This window comes from Phyllobates terribilis, unplaced genomic scaffold (assembly GCF_046119375.1).
Source record: "Phyllobates terribilis strain yellow unplaced genomic scaffold, ASM4611937v1 Scaffold_1__5_contigs__length_1240528914, whole genome shotgun sequence".
NCBI classification, from domain to species: Eukaryota; Metazoa; Chordata; class Amphibia; order Anura; family Dendrobatidae; genus Phyllobates; species Phyllobates terribilis.
The window spans coordinates 744346857-744367216 of NW_027362761.1; positions in this window are offsets into that span (position 1 = coordinate 744346857).

Below are 20360 nucleotides of genomic sequence, written 5' to 3' on the forward strand. Positions count from 1 at the left end.
CCCAGGATGACATAGGGGTAGAAAAGTCGTTTAGGATCCATGATTTGTTCATCTTTATGAACGTGAGTCTGTCTACATTATCAGTGGAGAGCCGCGTGCGCTTATCTGTCAGCACACCACCAGCAGCGCTGAACACACGTTCAGACAGAACGCTGGCTGCGGGGCATGACAAGATCTCCAAGGCGTAAGTGGCTAGCTCCGGCCATTTATCCAGATTGGAAGCCCAAAAAGAGCAAGGGTCCAGTGACACAGTCATGGCTTCAATGTTTACTTGGAGATACTCCTGTACCATCGTCTCTAGGCGTTGACTATGTGTCAGACTTCTTGTCTCCTGTGGCCTTGCAAAGGATGGGCTAAAAAAGTGGTGAAATGATTCCGCAAAATTGATGTTACCAGCAGATACTGTTGTTCTGTTACGGTTTGAGTGCTGAACACTTGACGGTCCCACGGTTGGCAAGTTGGAACTGTGAGATTCACTACGTGCACCACTGGTATTTTGTGGAAAAGCACATGTAAGATTCTGCAACAGTCTCTGCTGATACTCCTGCATGCGTGCATCCCTTTCTATGGCAGGAATAATTTCTGCAAATTTACTTTTGTACCGGGGATCTAACAGTGTGGCAACCCAGTAGTCAGGATTATTTCTAATTCTCACAATTCGAGGGTCATGTTGCAGGTAGTGCAGCAAGAAGGCACTCATGTGTGTTGCGCATCCAGGAGCACCAAGTCCCTGTTGTGTTGGTGGCGAGGTAACAATCATGCTTCCTTCCTCTGTCCTCTCCCCCCAACCTCGCACAACAGAAATGTGATCAAGGTCTCCCTCATCTGATGAGTCTTCCATCAGTTCGTCCTCCACTTCTTCCTGGGCTCCTGCACCTTCCTCACTAGTTTGGCTGCTACCATGCGCCCTGGTAAAACCATCTCCCCCACCCTCACATGCCTGCCGCCTTGGTGCTGCCGACCGTCTGGACCTTGCAGATGTTAGCCCTTCCGCATACAACTCCTCCTCCTCTACTTCCTCCACCTCCTCTTGTGCCACCACCTGACTCCGAATTCTGTTTAACATGTGCTCCAGCATGTAAATCACCGGAATAGTCATGCTGATAATGGCATCGTCAGCACTAAACATCTTCGTCGCCATTTCAAAACTGTGCAGAAGGGTGCATAGGTCCCTGATCTGAGACCACTCCTCCAGCGTGATTTGCCCCACCTCTGGATCTCGTTGGCCCAGGCTATACGTCAGAACGTATTGCACCAGGGCTTGTTGGTGCTGCCACAGTCGCTGCAACATGTGCAGAGTTGAATTCCACCGGGTAGGCACATCGCATTTTAGCCGGTGAAGTGCCAGGCCCAACGACTTCTGTAGAGATATAAGACGCTGAGCTGCGGGATGCGAACGGCGGAAGTGAGCACACAGCGACCGTGCCCTCTGCAGAAGGCCATCTAGTCTGGGATAGTGGGCTAAAAATTGCTGGACAACCAGGTTTAACACGTGAGCCATACAAGGCACGTGTGTGACATTGCCCCGGCGAAGGGCCGCACCCAGGTTTGCAGCATTGTCGCACACGGCCTTCCCTGGTTTCAGGTCCAGTGGAGACAACCATTCATGAAATTGGTTCTCCAGAGCTGACCACAACTCCTCAGCTGTGTGACTCACATTTCCCAGACATTTCAATGTAAAAACCGCCTGATGACGTTGAGCCCTACTGCCAGCATAGTAAGGAGGTGTGCAGGATCCCTTCTGCGCAGTTAGAAAGCTTGTGGCATGACCAGACAGGCTTTGGGTGCAGGTGGAAGACCGAGAGGAGGTTGAGGAGGCAGAAGCAGTGGAGGAACTTTGACATAAAGAGGATTGACGCACAACTCGTGGGGACGGCAAGACTTGGACAGCAGCCCCTTGTCCTGCTGTCACCATAGTTACCCAGTGCCCAGTCAGCGACATGTAACGCCCCTGTCCATGCCTACTCGTCCAAGTGTCTGTGGTGAAATGCACCCTGTCACACACAGAGTTTCTCAAAGAAGCGGTGATGTTGTGTGCGACATGCTGGTGGAGCGCAGGCACACCTTTCTTTGAGAAGTAGTGCCGACTGGGCATCTGGTACTGGGGCACTGCGACGGACATAAGGTCTCGAAAATCCTCTGTGTCCACCAGGCGGAAAGGCAGCATTTCTGTAGCCAAGAGCTTGCAGATGGTGAAATTCAACCTCTTAGCTTTCTCATGGCTAGGAGGAAATGGTCTTTTACTTGTCCACATCTGAGGGACCGAGGGCTGGCTATTGTGCTTAGACAGGGTTGATAAGGGTGTCCCCGGCAAACTGCCGGTCGGTGAGGAAGATGCAGGCGGACATGTTAGGTTGCCTTGATCCAAAGGTGGTGCTATCGATGTCGGACAGCGCTCAACACCAGCTGGTGTTACCACCTCCAAAGAAAATGATGACCTGCCAATCACGCTAGCTGTTGCGGGTAAAGAGGTGGCAGGTCTGCGCCCCAAAACAGGTGTGACTGCTGTCCCCCCAGTCACAGAGGATGAAGAGGCCGCGGATGCACAAGATATGGCAGACGGTGGTTGGCCCGGCCGGCTAGGCCGCATTGTAGCACACTGAGCTTCCCACTGCAACTTATGCTTCATGTCCATGTGCCGGTTCATGCATGAAGTACTCAAACTATGTATTTTTTGGCCTCTACTTAGCTTTTGCTGACAAATGTTACAGATAACACGAGTTGGGTCATCTTTATCAATCTGAAAAAATGCCCAGGCTATGCAAGGCTTAGCACCCATGCGACCTGAAGAGCCACCACGACTTGTGGTGAGAGGCAGAGTTGTGTTTGAGGATGCAGTTGTTGACGTGCTTCCAGTACTACGTCTCTGTCCAGGAAGGCGCAACCTGACCTCGTCGTCACTAGCATCTTCCTCCACCTCCTCTGCTGACCTCATCTCTTGGCTGACTGTGGGTTGACAGTAAGTGGGATCTCCAACCTCATCATCATCACCCTGTGCGTTATCACACCCGTCGTCCTCAGAGCCAACCTGTTCCTGCCCTGACAAAAAACTAAAGTTGTCGCTCCAATCAGGTATTTGAGTCTTATCATCATCTTCCTCATTGTCTCCACCAACAGGAGCTACAGTTTGGGAATGAGGGTCTACATTATGGTCAGAACCTTCTGCGTCTGGTCCTGGATCCGACTCATAAAGATTCTGGGCATCAGTGCAGATCATTTCCTCGTCTGGATTCACAGAAGCGCTGGAGTCGACCTCTGATTCCCAGGCTATAGTAAGAGTAAACTGCTCTGCAGACTCAACCATCTGTTCTACCTCATACTCAGACGGGCAGCTGGAGATTTGGGAGCTGTGAGGAAGCAAGTGCGATTGGGGTGACACCTTTGAGGACTGGAGTATTTGTGATGTTGAAATTGATGTGGAGGAGAGCCCACTTAAAGGAGCACTTGATATCCGTTGAAGCACCTGCTGTTTTTGTGCCTCATCTGGAATTTGTAGCGATTGGCGTGGCGGTAAGAAAGGGATCTTATCACATTGTCTGCTAAAAGAAGTAGACATTTTAGTTTGGCTGGAAGATGGTCTTTCTTCTGCAGATGTTACTGTTGCTTTAACACCTACCCCACGGACACAACCTTTTTTCCCCTTCCCAACACGCCTATTCCCCTTTCCACCAGCAGCAGGCCTTTTTCCACTCATTTTGGTGGTTAACTAATTCACAACTCTAGAGTTGTTTGCACAAAAAAACAATGGATGGGAACCGAGCAGAGCTGAGTGGCCAAACTGTGGTATTAGGGAAAAACTATTGGCTGGGTTAGATGCAGAAAAAAATTATATTGAATTTGCAACCTGATGGAGGTCAGTATAGATGGACTAATAGAACAAGTCCCACACACAGCTAGAAGCCCAAATATTTTTTCAGAGGTAGATGCAGAAAAATTTTTTATTCAGTTTGCAACCTGATGGAGGTCTGTATAGATGGATTAATAGAACAAGTCCCACACACAGCTACAAGCCCAACATTTTTTCAGAGGTAGATGCAGAAAAAAAATATATTCAGTTTGCAACCTGATGGAGGTCAGTATAGATGGACTAATAGAGAAAGTCCCACACACTGCTAGAAGGCCAAATATTTTTTCAGAGCTAGATGCAGACAAAAAATTATTTTGAATTTGCAACCTGATGGAGGTCAGTATAGGTGGACTAATAGAACAAGTCCCACACGCTGCTAGAAGGCCAAATATTTTTTCAGAGCTAGATGCAGAAAAAAATTATATTCAGTTTGCAACCTGATGGAGGTCTGTATAGATGGATTAATAGAACAAGTCCCACACACAGCTAGAAGCCCAAATATTTTTTCAGAGGTAGATGCAGATAAAAACTATTTTTAATTTGCAACCTGATGGAGGTCAGTATGGATGGACTAATAGAGAAAGTCCCACACACTGCTAGAAGGCCAAATATTTTTTCAGAGCTAGATGCAGATAAAAATTATATTCAATTTGCAACCTGATGGAGGTCAGTATAGATGGACTAATAGAGAAAGTCCCACACACTGCTAGAAGGCCAAATATTTTTTCAGCGCTAGATGCAGATAAAAATTATATTCAATTTGCAACCTGATGGAGGTCAGTATAGATGGACTAATAGAACAAGTCCCACACACAGCTAGAAGCCCAAATATTTTTTCAGAGGTATTGTAGATGCAGATAAAAATTATTTTTAATCTGCAACCTGATGGAGGTAAGTATAGATGGACTAATAGAGAAAGTCCCACACACTGCTAGAAGGCCAAATATTTTTTCAGAGCTAGATGCAGAAAAAAATTATATTCAGTTTGCAACCTGATGGAGGTCAGTATAGATGGACTAATAGAGAAAGTCCCACACACTGCTAGAAGGCCACATATTTTTTCAGAGGTAGATGCAGAAAAAAATATATTCAGTTTGCAACCTGATGGAGGTCTGTATAGATGGATTAATAGAACAAGTCCCACACACAGCTAGAAGCCCAATATTTTTTCAGAGGTAGATGCAGAAAAAAATATATTCAGTTTGCAACCTGATGGAGGTCAGTATAGATGGACTAATACAACAAGTCCCACACACAGCTAGAAGCCCAATATTTTTTCAGAGGTAGATGCAGAAAAAAATATATTCAGTTTGCAACCTGATGGACGTCTGTATAGATGGTTTAATAGAACAAGTCCCACACACAGCTAGAAGCCCAATATTTTTTCAGAGGTAGATGCAGAAAAAAATATATTCAGATTGCAACCTGATGGAGGTCAGTATAGATGGACTAATACAACAAGTCCCACACACAGCTAGAAGCCCAATATTTTTTCAGAGGTAGATGCAGAAAAAAATATATTCAGTTTGCAACCTGATGGAGGTCTGTATAGATGGATTAATAGAACAAGTCCCACACACATCTAGAAGCCCAATATTTTTTCAGAGGTAGATGCAGAAAAAAATATATTCAGTTTGCAACCTGATGGAGGTCAGTATAGATGGACTAATACAACAAGTCCCACACACAGCTAGAAGCCCAATATTTTTTCAGAGCGAGATGCAGAAAAAAATTATATTCATTTTGCAACCTGATGGAGGTCAGTATAGATGGACTAATAGAATGATTCTATGCCCAAAAGATTTTACTTCACTAGGTGCAGTAAAAAAATTGGTATTCTATACACAGGTGGTATATCTTGCAACACAGATAGGCTACTCCACTGACTAACACACTCTGCAATAGGCCAAAAAGGATTAGCTTTGCTAGATTCAGCCAAATGCTGTGAAAAAAACTTGCACAGCACTGGCACAGACCTGCCTGGCAAAAACTGATAGGAACTGATGTAACCTAGTCCTGAAAAGGACTCCAATTACAATTAGTCTTTACTCCCACAATCTATCTATTTAAGAGCACAGACCTGCCTGATAAAAGTCGTAGGAAATGCTGTGACCTAGTCCTTAAAAGGACTGCAATCACAACTATTCCCTACTCCCAAGCTATCTGTAGATTTGTGCGAAAATTGGCTTGAAATTAACAAGGTATAGCGCACACAGCAACAGCGGTGCCGTCTAACACGCAGCTGCAGCAGTGAGAAAATGGTGGTGACGGGGAAAATGGCTTGGTCTTATAGGGCAAGGACATGTGACATACACTGCCAATGACACATGCCCTTGCTTGTGTGAAAAAAAGCACTTCTCTCCGTGTGTGCGCTGCTGATAGGCTGACAGATTGCACCTCCCCACTGTAAATGCGGGAAAGAGAAAAAAAAATGGAGATCTTCATTGTTCCTGCAGAGATCCATCCCCTGCCCCTCCCCCCACCCCGCTGTACACTCAAACTGCGTATTAACATTAATTTTCATCATTACTGAGAAAAAATCCAGTTATGATTTTGGTGCATGAACAGTTATCGAACATAACCTCGAACAGCCGAATTTTTCTCAAATTGTTCGTGTTCGCCGAACGGCTCGAACACCGCCCAAAACAGCTCGAATTTGAGATTGGCGAACAGTTCGAGTAGAACAACGCTCATCTCTAGTCTTAATTAAAGTACATAGAGTAGAGGATTAACTCCATCATTCAAGATACAGTTTCTTGCTGGCACATGACCCTTGGTCACTCTCTCTGACCTTCTCAATAGTCACTTGTGATACCTGAAGAGGGCTCATTCTCAAGGAATTCAATACATTCACTGAGGGGTGGCAGAGAGTTAACAAGTAGAGATGAGCGTTGTTCTACTCGAACTGTTCGCCAATCTCAAATTCGAGCTGTTTTGGGCGGTGTTCGAGCCGGTCGGCGAACACGAACAATTTGAGAAAAATTCGGCTGTTCGAGGTTATGTTCGATAACTGTTCGTGCACCAAAATCATAACTGGATTTTTTCTCAGTAATGATGAAAATTAATGTTAATACGCAGTTTGAGTGTACAGCGGGGCGGGGGGAGGGGCAGGGGATGGATCTCTGCAGGAACAATGAAGATCTCCATTTTTTTTTCTCTTTCCCGCATTTGCAGTGGGGAGGTGCAATCTGTCAGCCTATCAGCAGCGCACACACGGAGCGAAGTGCTTTTTTTCACACAAGCAAAGGCATGTGTGATTGGCAGTGTATGTCACTTGTCCTTGCCCTATAAGACCAAGCCATTTTCCCCGTCGCCACCATTTTCTCACTGCTGCAGCTGCGTGTTAGACGGCACCGCTGTTGCTGTGTGCGCTATACCTTGTTAATTTCAAGCCAATTTTCGCACAAATATACAGATAGCTTGGGAGTAGGGAATAGTTGTGATTGCAGTCCTTTTAAGGACTAGGTTACAGCATTTCCTACGACTTTTATCAGGCAGGTCTGTGCTCTTAAATAGATAGATTGTGGGAGTAAAGACTAATTGTAATTGGAGTCCTTTTCAGGACTAGGTTACATCAGTTCCTATCAGTTTTTGCCAGGCAGGTCTGTGCCAGTGCTGTGCAAGTTTTTTTCACAGCATTTGGCTGAATCTAGCAAAGCTAATCCTTTTTGGCCTATTGCAGAGTGTGTTAGTCAGTGGAGTAGCCTATCTGTGTTGCAAGATATACCACCTGTGTATAGAATACCAATTTTTTTACTGCACCTAGTGAAGCAAAATCTTTTGGGCATAGCATCATTCTATTAGTCCATCTATACTGACCTCCATCAGGTTGCAAACTGAATATAATTTTTTTCTGCATCTAGCTCTGAAAAAATATTTGGGCTTCTAGCAGTGTGTGGGACTTGGTCTATTAGTCCATCTATACTGACCTCCATCAGGTTGCAAATTAAAAATAATTTTTTTCTTCATTTAGCTCTGAAAAAATATTTGGGCTTCTAGCAGTGTGTGGGACTTGTTCTATTAGTCCTTCTATACTGACCTCCAGCAGGTTGCAAATTGAATATAATTTTTTTCTGCATCTAGCTCTGAAAAAATATTTGGGCTTCTAGCGGTGTGTGGGACTTGGTCTATTAGTCCATCTATACTGACCTCCATCAGGTTGCAAATTAAAAATAATTTTTTTCTGCATCTAGCTCTGAAAAATATTTGGGCTTCTAGCAGTGTGTGGGACTTGGTCTATTAGTCCATCTATACTGACCTCCATCAGGTTGCAAATTAAAAATAATTTTTTTCTTCATTTATCTCTGAAAAAATATTTGGGCTTCTAGCAGCGTGTGGGACTTGTTCTATTAGTCCATCTATACTGACCTCCATCAGGTTGCAAATTAAAAATAATTTTTTTCTGCATCTAGCTCTGAAAAAATATTTGGGCTTCTAGCAGTGTGTGGGACTTGGTCTATTAGTCAATCTATACTGACCTCCATCAGGTTGCAAATTGAATAAAAAAATTTTCTGCATCTAGCTCTGAAAAAATATTTGGGCTTCTAGCGGTGTGTGGGACTTGGTCTATTAGTCCATCTATACTGACCTCCATCAGGTTGCAAATTAAAAATAATTTTTTTCTGCATCTAGCTCTGAAAAAATATTTGGGCTTCTAGCAGTGTGTGGGACTTGGTCTATTAGTCCATCTATACTGACCTCCATCAGGTTGCAAATTAAAAATAATTTTTTTCTTCATTTAGCTCTGAAAAAATATTTGGGCTTCTAGCAGTGTGTGGGACTTGTTCTATTAGTCCTTCTATACTGACGTCCAGCAGGTTGCAAATTGAATATAATTTTTTTCTGCATCTAGCTCTGAAAAAATATTTGGGCTTCTAGCGGTGTGTGGGACTTGGTCTATTAGTCCATCTATACTGACCTCCATCAGGTTGCAAATTAAAAATAATTTTTTTCTGCATCTAGCTCTGAAAAAATATTTGGGCTTCTAGCAGTGTGTGGGACTTGGTCTATTAGTCCATCTATACTGACCTCCATCAGGTTGCAAATTAAAAATAATTTTTTTCTGCATCTAGCTCTGAAAAAATATTTGGGCTTCTAGCAGTGTGTGGGACTTGGTCTATTAGTCCATCTATACTGACCTCCATCAGGTTGCAAATTAAAAATAATTTTTTTCTGCATCTAACCCAGCCAATAGTTTTGGCCTAATACCACAGTTTGGCCACTCAGCTCTGCTCGGTTACCATCCATTGTTTTATTGTGCAAACAACTCCAGAGTTGTGAATTAGTTAACCACCAAAATGAGTGGAAAAAGGCCTGCTGCTGGTGGAAAGGGGAATAGGCGTGTTGGGAAGGGGAAAAAAGGTTGTGTCCGTGGGGTAGGTGCAGAAGAAAGACCATCTTCCAGCCAAACTAAAATGTCTACTTCTTTTAGCGGACAATGTGATAAGATCCCTTTCTTACGGCCACGCCAATCGCTACAAATTCCAGATGAGGCACAAAAACAGCAGGTGCTTCAACGGATATCAAGTGCTCCTTTAAGTGGGCTCTCCTCCACATCAACTTCAACATCACAAATACTCCAGTCCTCAAAGGTGTCACCCAAATCGCACTTGCTTCCTCACAGCTCCCAAATCTCCAGCTGCCCGTCTGAGTATGAGGTAGAACAGATGGTTGAGTCTGCAGAGCTGTTTACTCATACTATAGCCTGGGAATCAGAGGTCGACTCCAGCGCTTCTGTGAATCCAGACGAGGAAATGATCTGCACTGATGCCCAGAATCTTTATGAGTCGGATCCAGGACCAGACGCAGAAGGTTCTGACCATAATGTAGAACCTCATTCCCAAACTGTAACTCCTGTTGGTGGAGACAATGAGGAAGACGATGATAAGACTCAAATACCTGATTGGAGCGACAACTTTAGTTTTTTGTCAGGGCAGGAACAGGTTGGCTCTGAGGACGACGGGTGTGATAACGCACAGGGTGATGATGATGAGGTCGGAGATCCCACTTACTGTCAACCCACAGTCAGCCAAGAGATGAGGTCAGCAGAGGAGGTGGAGGAAGATGCTAGTGACGACGAGGTCAGGTTGCGCCTTCCTGGACAGAGACGTAGTACTGGAAGCACGTCAACAACTGCATCCTCAAACACAACTCTGCCTCTCACCACAAGTCGTGGTGGCTCTTCAGGTCGCATGGGTGCTAAGCCTTGCATAGCCTGGGCATTTTTTCAGATCGATAAAGATGACCCAACTCGTGTTATCTGTAACATTTGTCAGCAAAAGCTAAGTAGAGGCCAAAAAATACATAGTTTGAGTACTTCATGCATGAACCGGCACATGGACATGAAGCATAAGTTGCAGTGGGAAGCTCAGTGTGCTACAATGCGGTCTAGCCGGCCGGGCCAACCACCGTCTGCCATATCTTGTGCATCCGCGGCCTCTTCATCCTCTGTGACTGGGGGGACAGCAGTCACACCTGTTTTGGGGCGCAGACCTGCCACCTCTTTACCCGCAACAGCCAGCGTGATTGGCAGGTCATCATTTTCTTTGGAGGTGGGAACACCAGCTGGTCTTGAGCGCTGTCCGACATTGATAGCACCACCTTTGGATCAAGGCAACCTAACATGTCCGCCTGCATCTTCCTCACAGACCGGCAGTTTGCCGGGGACACCCTTATCAACCCCGTCTAAGCACAATAGCCAGCCCTCGGTCCCTCAGATGTGGACAAGTAAAAGACCATTTCCTCCTAGCCATGAGAAAGCTAAGAGGTTGAATTTCACCATCTGCAAGCTCTTGGCTACAGAAATGCTGCCTTTCCGCCTGGTGGACACAGAGGATTTTCGAGACCTTATGTCCGTCGCAGTGCCCCAGTACCAGATGCCCAGTCGGCACTACTTCTCAAAGAAAGGTGTGCCTGCGCTCCACCAGCATGTCGCACACAACATCACCGCTTCTTTGAGAAACTCTGTGTGTGACAGGGTGCATTTCAGCACAGACACTTGGACGAGTAGGCATGGACAGGGGCGTTACATGTCGCTGACTGGGCACTGGGTAACTATGGTGACAGCAGGACAAGGGGCTGCTGTCCAAGTCTTGCCGTCCCCACGAGTTGTGCGCCAATCCTCTTTATGTCATTTTTCCTCCACTGCTTCTGCCTCCTCAACCTCCTCTCGGTCTTCCACCTGCACCCAAAGCCTGTCTGGTCATGCCACAAGCTTTCTAACTGCGCAGAAGGGATCCTGCACACCTCCTTACTATGCTGGCAGTAGGGCTCAACGTCATCAGGCGGTTTTTACATTGAAATGTCTGGGAAATGTGAGTCACACAGCTGAGGAGTTGTGGTCAGCTCTGGAGAACCAATTTCATGAATGGTTGTCTCCACTGGACCTGAAACCAGGGAAGGCCGTGTGCGACAATGCTGCAAACCTGGGTGCGGCCCTTCGCCGGGGCAATGTCACACACGTGCCTTGTATGGCTCACGTGTTGAACCTGGTTGTCCAGCAATTTTTAGCCCACTATCCCAGACTAGATGGCCTTCTGCAGAGGGCACGGTCGCTGTGTGCTCACTTCCGCCGTTCGCATCCCGCAGCTCAGCGACTTACATCTCTACAGAAGTCGTTGGGCCTGCCACTTCACCGGCTAAAATGCGATGTGCCTACCCGGTGGAATTCAACTCTGCACATGTTGCAGCGACTGTGGCAGCACCGACAAGCCCTGGTGCAATACGTTCTGACGTATAGCCTGGGCCAACGAGATTCAGAGGTGGGGCAAATCACGCTGGAGGAGTGGTCTCAGATCAGGGACCTATGCACCCTTCTGCATAGTTTTGAAATGGCGACGAAGATGTTTAGTGCTGACGATGCCATTATCAGCATGACTATTCCGGTGATTTACATGCTGGAGCACATGTTAAACAGAATTCGGAGTCAGGTGGTGGCACAAGAGGAGGTGGAGGAAGTAGAGGAGGAGGAGTTGTATGCGGAAGGGCTAACATCTGCAAGGTCCAGACGGTCGGCAGCACCAGGGCGGCAGGCATGTGAGGGTGGGGGAGATGATTTTACCAGGGCGCATGGTAGCAGCCAAACTAGTGAGGAAGGTGCAGGAGCCCAGGAAGAAGTGGAGGACGAACTGATGGAAGACTCATCAGATGAGGGAGACCTTGATCACATTTCTGTTGTGCGAGGTTGGGGGGAGAGGACAGAGGAAGGAAGCATGATTGTTACCTCGCCACCAACACAACAGGGACTTGGTGCTCCTGGATGCGCAACACACATGAGTGCCTTCTTGCTGCACTACCTGCAACATGACCCTCGAATTGTGAGAATTAGAAATAATCCTGACTACTGGGTTGCCACACTGTTAGATCTCCGGTACAAAAGTAAATTTGCAGAAATTATTCCTGCCATAGAAAGGGATGCACGCATGCAGGAGTATCAGCAGAGACTGTTGCAGAATCTTACATGTGCTTTTCCACAAAATACCAGTGGTGCACGTAGTGAATCTCACAGTTCCAACTTGCCAACCGTGGGACCGTCAAGTGTTCAGCACTCAAACCGTAACAGAACCACAGTATCTGCTGGTAACATCAATTTTGCGGAATCATTTCACCACTTTTTTAGCCCATCCTTTGCAAGGCCACAGGAGACAAGAAGTCTGACACATAGTCAACGCCTAGAGACGATGGTACAGGAGTATCTCCAAGTAAACATTGAAGCCACGACTGTGTCACTGGACCCTTGCTCTTTTTGGGCTTCCAATCTGGATAAATGGCCGGAGCTAGCCACTTACGCCTTGGAGATCTTGTCATGCCCCGCAGCCAGTGTTCTGTCTGAACGTGTGTTCAGCGCTGCTGGTGGTGTGCTGACAGATAAGCGCACGCGGCTCTCCACTGATAATGTAGACAGACTCTTGAAATTATAAGCATTAGCAGGTTGTTAGAAACTGAAATCAAACAGTTTTCAACTCAAAACTTTATTCTAGGTGATGTTACATTTTCACATAGGACCCCTTGTTCGAAAGGAGCTTCTGAACTCTCTCGTCCATTGAATTTGTCAGGTTTTGGATGGTTTCTGCTTCAATTGTTTTGCATGAGGACAGAATACCCTCCCAGAGCTGTTGCTTAGATGTGAACTGCCTCCCGCCATCATAGACACTCCTTTTAATGATGCTCCAAAGGTTCTGAATGGGGTAGAGGTCAGGGGAGCATGGGGGTCACACCATAAGTTTGTCCCCTTTTATGCCCATATCAGCCAGAGATGCAGATGTTTTATGTGCAGCATGAGATGGTGCATTATCATGCAGAAAAATGATCTTGCTGTGAATTACACGGTTCTTCTTCTTGAACCATGGCAGGAAGTGCTGTTTGAGAAAATCCACATACATTATGGAGTTCATCTTTAGCGCCTTCAGGGATCCTAAAGGGGCCGACAATCTCTCTCCCCATGATTCCAGCCCAAAACATTACTCCACCTCCTCCTTGTTGGCGCTGTAGCCGTGTTTGCGTGGGGTGTCCATCAACCAGCCATCCTCCACTCCATTCATCTGGACCATCGAGCGCTGCACGGCACTCATCCGTGAACAAAACAGTTTTGAAATCAGTCTTCATGTAATGTTTGGCCCACTGGAGCCGTTTCTGCTTGTGTGAAGTGGATAGAGGAGGTCGACAGGATGGCGTATGCACAGCTGCAAACCTCTGAAGGACCCTGCATCTTGTTGTTCGGGGGACGTTGGAGGCACAAGCAGCTTCAAAAACTTGTCTGCTGCTATGACAAGGCTTTTTTGCCGCTGCTCTTTCAACCTGACGTAATTGCCTGTAGGAAAGAGTCCTCAATTTGCCCTTATCAGCACGCACACGTGTGTACTGTGAATCAGCTACATACTTCTTGATTGCCAAGACACTTCATCCTGATCATCGCACAATGTTGATTGTAGTCATGCCTTGACCTAAACACTCCACAATTTGTTGCTTCTCAGCAGCCGACACATCCTTTTTCTTTCCCATTTTGGCAGAAAATGTAGGCTGCTTAATAATGTGAGAGAGCCTTCTTAAGTAGTCTTGCCTTTCATTGGACACACCTGCCAAACTAATTAGCACAGGTGTCTGCAATTGCTTACAGTGATATAAAGAGCCCTGACACACATCACCATCAATGAGTTTAACTGACAAACAAACAAATTCTTCCCTTATCACTCCTAAACACTTTTTGCATAATAATTTGGAACGCGGTGTACATGTGCTTTTCCACAAAACACCAGTGGTTCACGTAGTGAATCTTACAGTTCTAACTTGCCAACCGTGGTCTGTATGGAATTGTTCAATAAAGGGCCCAAAATTAAGATAACATAGATGGGAGAGGTCTCTATGAATAGGAATTCCTAAGTATTTGATACCCTGTGAGGGCCAGGCAAAGGGAAAGTTGGACTGGATGGAATCCTATATGGATTTAGGGAGGGAGACATCGAGGGCCTCAGACTTCGCTGCATTGATTTTAAAATTTTACCATGTAACAAAGTGATCTATTTCAGCCATAACAGCAGGGATGGATATATGTGATTGAGTGATATATACTAGGACATCATCAGCAAATAGAGAGCACTTGTACTCGGTGCCTCCCACCTCAATCCACCTAATATTGGGGTTATGGCGAATTGATGAGAGCAGGTCCTCCGTCACTAGGATGTATAAGAGAGGGGACAGAGGACATCCCTGCCTTGTCCCATTGGTGATTGTGAAAGGTGATGAAAATGTTCTGACGCACCCCCTGGGCCTTGGGACACCCGGAGCCGGACCCTTTTTGGTGGATGCTGGTGGTTGTAGTCTTCGTGGCGGCGATCCGGTTCCGTGGCTCAGGGCGGTCAAACCAGTGGCGGAACTATTTATGTGGTTTTGATGTTTAAATGTCCGACTACGCCACCCGTGGATTGCGGTCAGAGTGAACCGCCGCTACAGGGCAGACCGCTAAGGCTGGTGTTGTGGGTGCAGCAGAGCGTAGCATAACTCCCCACGGGAGGAGTATAGCCTCAGGGCAGTGTATGCGGAGGATGGGGGTGATGGTGCAGGGCAGCAGCAGTAACGACACGGAGTCAGTGATGCAGTTCAGGGCCTTTACTCACAGTTCTTATTATCCAGACCACGTCTGCAGGTAACGGCTGCCCACGTCGTACTGTGCTCACCAGGTGAGGGGCTCAGACAACTCCCAGATAACTTTGGAGCGCTTCACAGGACCCCCTTTGTGTGTCCTTTGTCTGGCCTTTCTTACCAACACTTCTGTCCCGCTGCCTCGGGCCTCCTCTTGGTAAACTTGGCGCCAGTTTCCCTGACCCTATGTGGTGCCTTCCTAGCGGGTGGAGCAAGGGGCTGCGCCACATAAAATGTCAGAGCCTCCGGTTTCTAGCTGAGGGTCGTTTCCTGCCTCCACTAGTTCGGGGACCGGTCTCCCCCTTTGGCCTGACCCCTCCACGCAGGTGGATTCGGGCGTGCGGTGGCGACTCGCCCGTCCGCACCCCTGGGATCCCTTCATTCCTCGTTCCTGGAGCCTTCTCCGCTCCTCTTCCTTCCTTCTCCCTCTTGCAGGCCTGGGCCTCTGTTACTAGGCCCGCCTCCGGAGCAGAGCTCATGCAGAGCCCCTGCTCCCTGCCACTTCTGCTCAGACTTCTCTGCACTGAACTAAGATGGTGCCCACCTTTTATACTCCCTTCTCAATGCACCCAGGAACTGCTTCCTCCCTGCTCCTGCACTGCAGGGTTCCCCTTCCTCAGTGTTCCCTCCCCCCACTCCAGCCAGGGACAGGGACTGTCGTGCCCATCTCAGGGGCATATTGGTCGCCCTGCCCCACGGCAATGTGGTGTAATGCATGCAGGTGTCGGGTCCTGATCCACACTCCATCCTTATCTGAGAGTGAGATATCACACCTCTGGGTGAGGTGCAATACGTCTGTAGCAACCGAGCCCTCGGTGCTACAGTTCCATTTATCTTCAGCCTAGGTGACGTATTGTGATACAGGGCCGTGATTTTGGCTATAAAAGGGTCCCCTAGACCCCTACCCCAAGCTTTTTAAGAGAATCATATATGGCGTGCCAGGAGACTCTATGGAATGCTTTCTCAGCATCCAACGAGAGTATCTACTTACAAATTTTTAACTGCATCTAGCCCAGGAAATACTTTGTGCCTAGTAGCAGTGTCTGCTAGTCAGCGGATTATCCCGGCTGTTAAGCAAGCTACACCACCTGTAGTTTGGACACTTAATTTTTTCAAAGGAAATGCTTCGGGACCACGGGATACTTATTGAAGAGCATCAGGAGGCACCCCAAGGCATAGGGGCTGGGACTGGCACTAGGATGCCTTGCGGTGGACAGCCGAGCTCGATCCTTATAAAAGCTTTTTAACTGCAGCAGCTTTAGTGGACGCTACTGGAGCTGGAATTACGCGGCTGCTGGCATGAGACTTGCCCTCCAATAGATCCTTGTAAATGGATTTAAAGTGTATTCATTCAAATTAGAGGGACAATTTAAATTAAAAAGCTTAGAGCTGCCTCCACCACAGGGGGGCTCTCTCGACCCACCAGCGGACAGGCACCAGTATTGGGAGAGGGGGGCTGGCCGTCAGGGTTCACCGCGGCTCTGGCACAAACCCGGCGACACGGAGGTGGCACGGGCAGGAGCGGACTGGCCGTGTCGGCTTCTCACTTTTTGGATTTTAGAAGGGCATGACATGCCTATATCTGTGTCTCCCCCTCCTTTTACTCCTCCACCTCTTTTCTTTTCGCATGACTATATGTACTTGTCACTTTTCCATGTGTTAGTTGTGTCTTCTGAGCAGTTTGTCAGCTTTTGGACACCTTTGAAGGTGTTTTCTATGTGTTTCTATGTGTTTTTGTTTGCCTGCCATTGGTTTTAACGGTGTTCGAAGGTGTTCGACGAACAGTTCGACGAACAGTTCGGCGAACACACGGGTGTTCGACGAACCGAACCGAACTCGAACACTATGGGGGTGGCTCAACACTATTAACAAGCTCATACTGTGGGTAAACAAGTTGTGGAATGGACCACTGCAAACTAGGACCAAATGGCCATAAAACCAGCTTTACTTTCTGGAGCTGTCTCTGACCTTTTGTCAGGGGGTACCTCATCTGGAATGGCACTCTCTGCAGGATTCTTCCTGGAATCAACTCTTAAATCATCTGAAGGATGGTTGACAATGTCATCTCTGCCATTGTGTCTGGAGGGACCTTGGATGTGTGGCGCCCTGCTGTGCATTGGTGCCACAGATCCTAGAAGGGTGCATGGATGGATTCCTCCCCAAGAGGCCCTCAAAGCATACACACACCTCCACCTTCCACCTCAGACCAGCAGAGGGAGCCCGGATAGGGATATAAGTAGCGAAGGTGGAGCTAGGCAGTTCAGTCTGGTCTGAAGTCTGAAGTCTGTAAGGAGTCCAGTTACAGTGTAGTCTGGAATCTACAGTCAGTCTGCTGCACCCAGAGAGGTTGTCAGTCCATCCCAGACTCAGGAGCTCAGGTTAGTGAGCCTAAGGCGTGCCGACGCCATAAGAGCGGTGAAGAGTAGCGAGGCCTACTGCCAGTGTGAAGCCTAGTGAGGGCCCCTGAGTGGCTGAAGGCAAGTGGAGTAAGCGAGCTACATAGGGGCAGAGGAGCTTAGCCAGCTCACCCCAAGATCATATACCGGACACCGGGTCCATGTATGCAAGGATCTCTAGGACCAGCAGAAACAACCGGAATCCCTGGTGAACTACATGTCCCAGGAACACCAAAAGCTGACTGATATAACAGGGTCAGGAGTCACTGAGGTCCAAGAGACCGGAGAGTGTGATCTCCAACAGAAGGCCCTACCACCAGGTCAGCCGGTGCAAGACAGAGACCAAGTTAAGCCTAGCTATAGGCAGGTCATAAACTTATCAGGAAAAGGCAAGAAACAGGAGGCCCCACACCCGCTCACTGGGGAGAGTCCTGAAATGCACCCTTCACCCTACAGTGCCTTGGTTCGTGCCTGAAACACCACCAGTAAAGGTACTGAAGTGAACTGTTGTGAGTGTGTCTATTCTTCTTCCGACCCGGCTGGGTCACCTCTGTCCTGCATCCCTTCTCCTACGCTGCCCTGAGGCCCCGCTCCACCTGTGGGGAGCCGCACCAACTAAGCTGCCGGACCCCTGGCCTCAGAGGACTGTAGCAGCGCTGGTGATCCTCACCAGACACCACGGGTGGCGTCACAAACTTTCCCTATCCCATATAACTTTCCCCCACCATACCTTGCTTTTAAGAGTGACCCCAGGGTATGGCCCCGGGACGCGGCCACCGCGGCATCCCCCAGCACCATCAACAAGGCCCGGGCACCGAGTCGTCCCCATCCCCTGGGCGCGTCATCTCTTCCTGGCGTCACAAACAGGATTCCGTGCCCGCTGCAATGACAAAGTGTTGGGCCTGTTTCCACCGGGTATTGTGCGCCTTTAATCAGAACTGTGTATTTAACTGTGGCGAAGATTGCCGCCATTGTTGGGCCGCCGAGCGGGAAAAAGGGCGTAACCGTGGGAAACTGAGAGGCGTACCTGCTGAAGCGCGCGAAGCCCCGGACACGCCCCACCCCTCGACGTCAAACCCGGAAGCGCCAGGTCCTGGAAGGAGCGCCGGTGAACGCTCTGACGTAAGACGCAAGCAACGCAAGGTCCTGAAGGAAGACCGTCACCTGCGGAGCTGCGGCCTACCGGAATAAAACAAAAGAAGGTAGGCCACGGTTCGCTAGGGGGGCGCCAAAATGTCCGAAGAACAGCACAACGCCGGAGTACCGGTTAACCGCCCTGATAATCAACCCGCGCTCGGCGCCGAGCAGGCCGGAGCAGCCGCTCCACCAGCAGAGCTTGTAACCCCTGTCATACCCATGGCCCTACCGTACATCCCTGGAGCGAAGTGGCTCCCCCAGTACAGCGGCAAACCAGATACCCTGTCTGGATTTAAAAGGAAAATATGCGGTATATTGGACATGTACACTATGACCGGCAAGCAAAGAGCCGCTGTTGTATTGGGACAATTGACTGGTGCTGCGGAGTGAGAAGTAGAAACCTGGTCAGCCGCAGACCAGGAGTCAGTGTCCGCAATCTTTAAAAAGATACAGACTGTCTTTGAGAATCGTACTGAGACAGACCTCCGGATGAGGTTCTACGACTGCTCTCAGCAACCGGAGGACAGTGTTCGGGACTATGCCTGGCGTTTACAAGGGGCCCTGTGAGCTCTGAAACAGGTTAGTCCAACCAGCATCGATAATGAAAATAAAATGCTGAAAGAACAGTTTATCCGGGGACTGAGGTCTCAAGAGGAGAGCAGGACTGTGCGTTGGTGGTCCCTGGATCATCCAAATGCCACCTTTGACACCCTTAAGGACCTGGCTATAAAAGGACTGCAGCCTCTGGAAACAACTGCTATCCAATGTTACCAGGGTGGGGCCACCCCAGTGCCTGCAGTGTCCACCTTTTCCCCGGTGGCTGCTGAAGCCAAGGTTCCAGCAACGTCCCCTAGTGAGCTGGACAGCCTGCGATCTGAAGTGTGTCAGTTGGGCAAAACCCTGACCACTGTACTGAGTGCCCTGCAGCTGCGGACGGAGCCCGAGGCAGAAGGAAGGAGCCTGCTAGCCGACAGCCCTGAGGATGTCCCCTGGATGAGAAGGAGGAGGAGGACAACGCCACCCCCTGGGAGGACCAGCGACCAACGCCCCCCGCCGAAGGACCCTGTCTGCCACCGCTGCCCAAGACAGGTCACGCCGTCCAGAGCTGTCCTTTAAACGAGAAAACCCTGGGGCCGAGGGACGACACCCAGCAGTAGACCCCCCAGGCCCATCAAACTGGTACAGCAGGTTCGTGGGAGGAAGACCTTTCCTGCCCATTGTGCTGGACCACATCGCGACACCCACTCTGCTGGACACAGGATCTCAGGTAACCATCATACCTGATGTCCTCTACAAAAGGTTCTGGTCCATAGACGAACTTCACCTGCCAGATCCCAATCTTTCCGTGTATGCCTCAAATGGCCTCCCCCTTAACCTAGTCGGGGTTAAGGATGTGGCAGTAAAGGTGGGAAGAGTGGTACTGAAGGACCAGGGACTAATTGTAGTAGAGACTAATCCTGATGATACAAACTTGTATATGGTACTTGGCACAAATGTTTTTAGTAACTGTTTGGGAGAAGTGTTGTTCTTGCTCCAACAGATAGCTGACACTGCCAGACCAGGGCAGAGAAGGGCGCTCCAGAAAGAGATCCGAGCCCTTATGTACCAGCAACAGGTAAAGCTAACAGGCGGTGAAATTGGTAATGTACGGGTGACAGACCCGGTACCCATTGTGATTCCCCCAATGAGTGAAATGCTGATTTGGTGTAGAGCAGCAATAGGTCTCAAAGGACGGAGCTATCAAGCGGTCGTAGACCCCCTTAGCTCAGAACATAGACCTACACTCTTGACTGCCAGAGGGGTAGTGGATGTACGCAATGGGAGGGTGCCCGTACGCCTCCTAA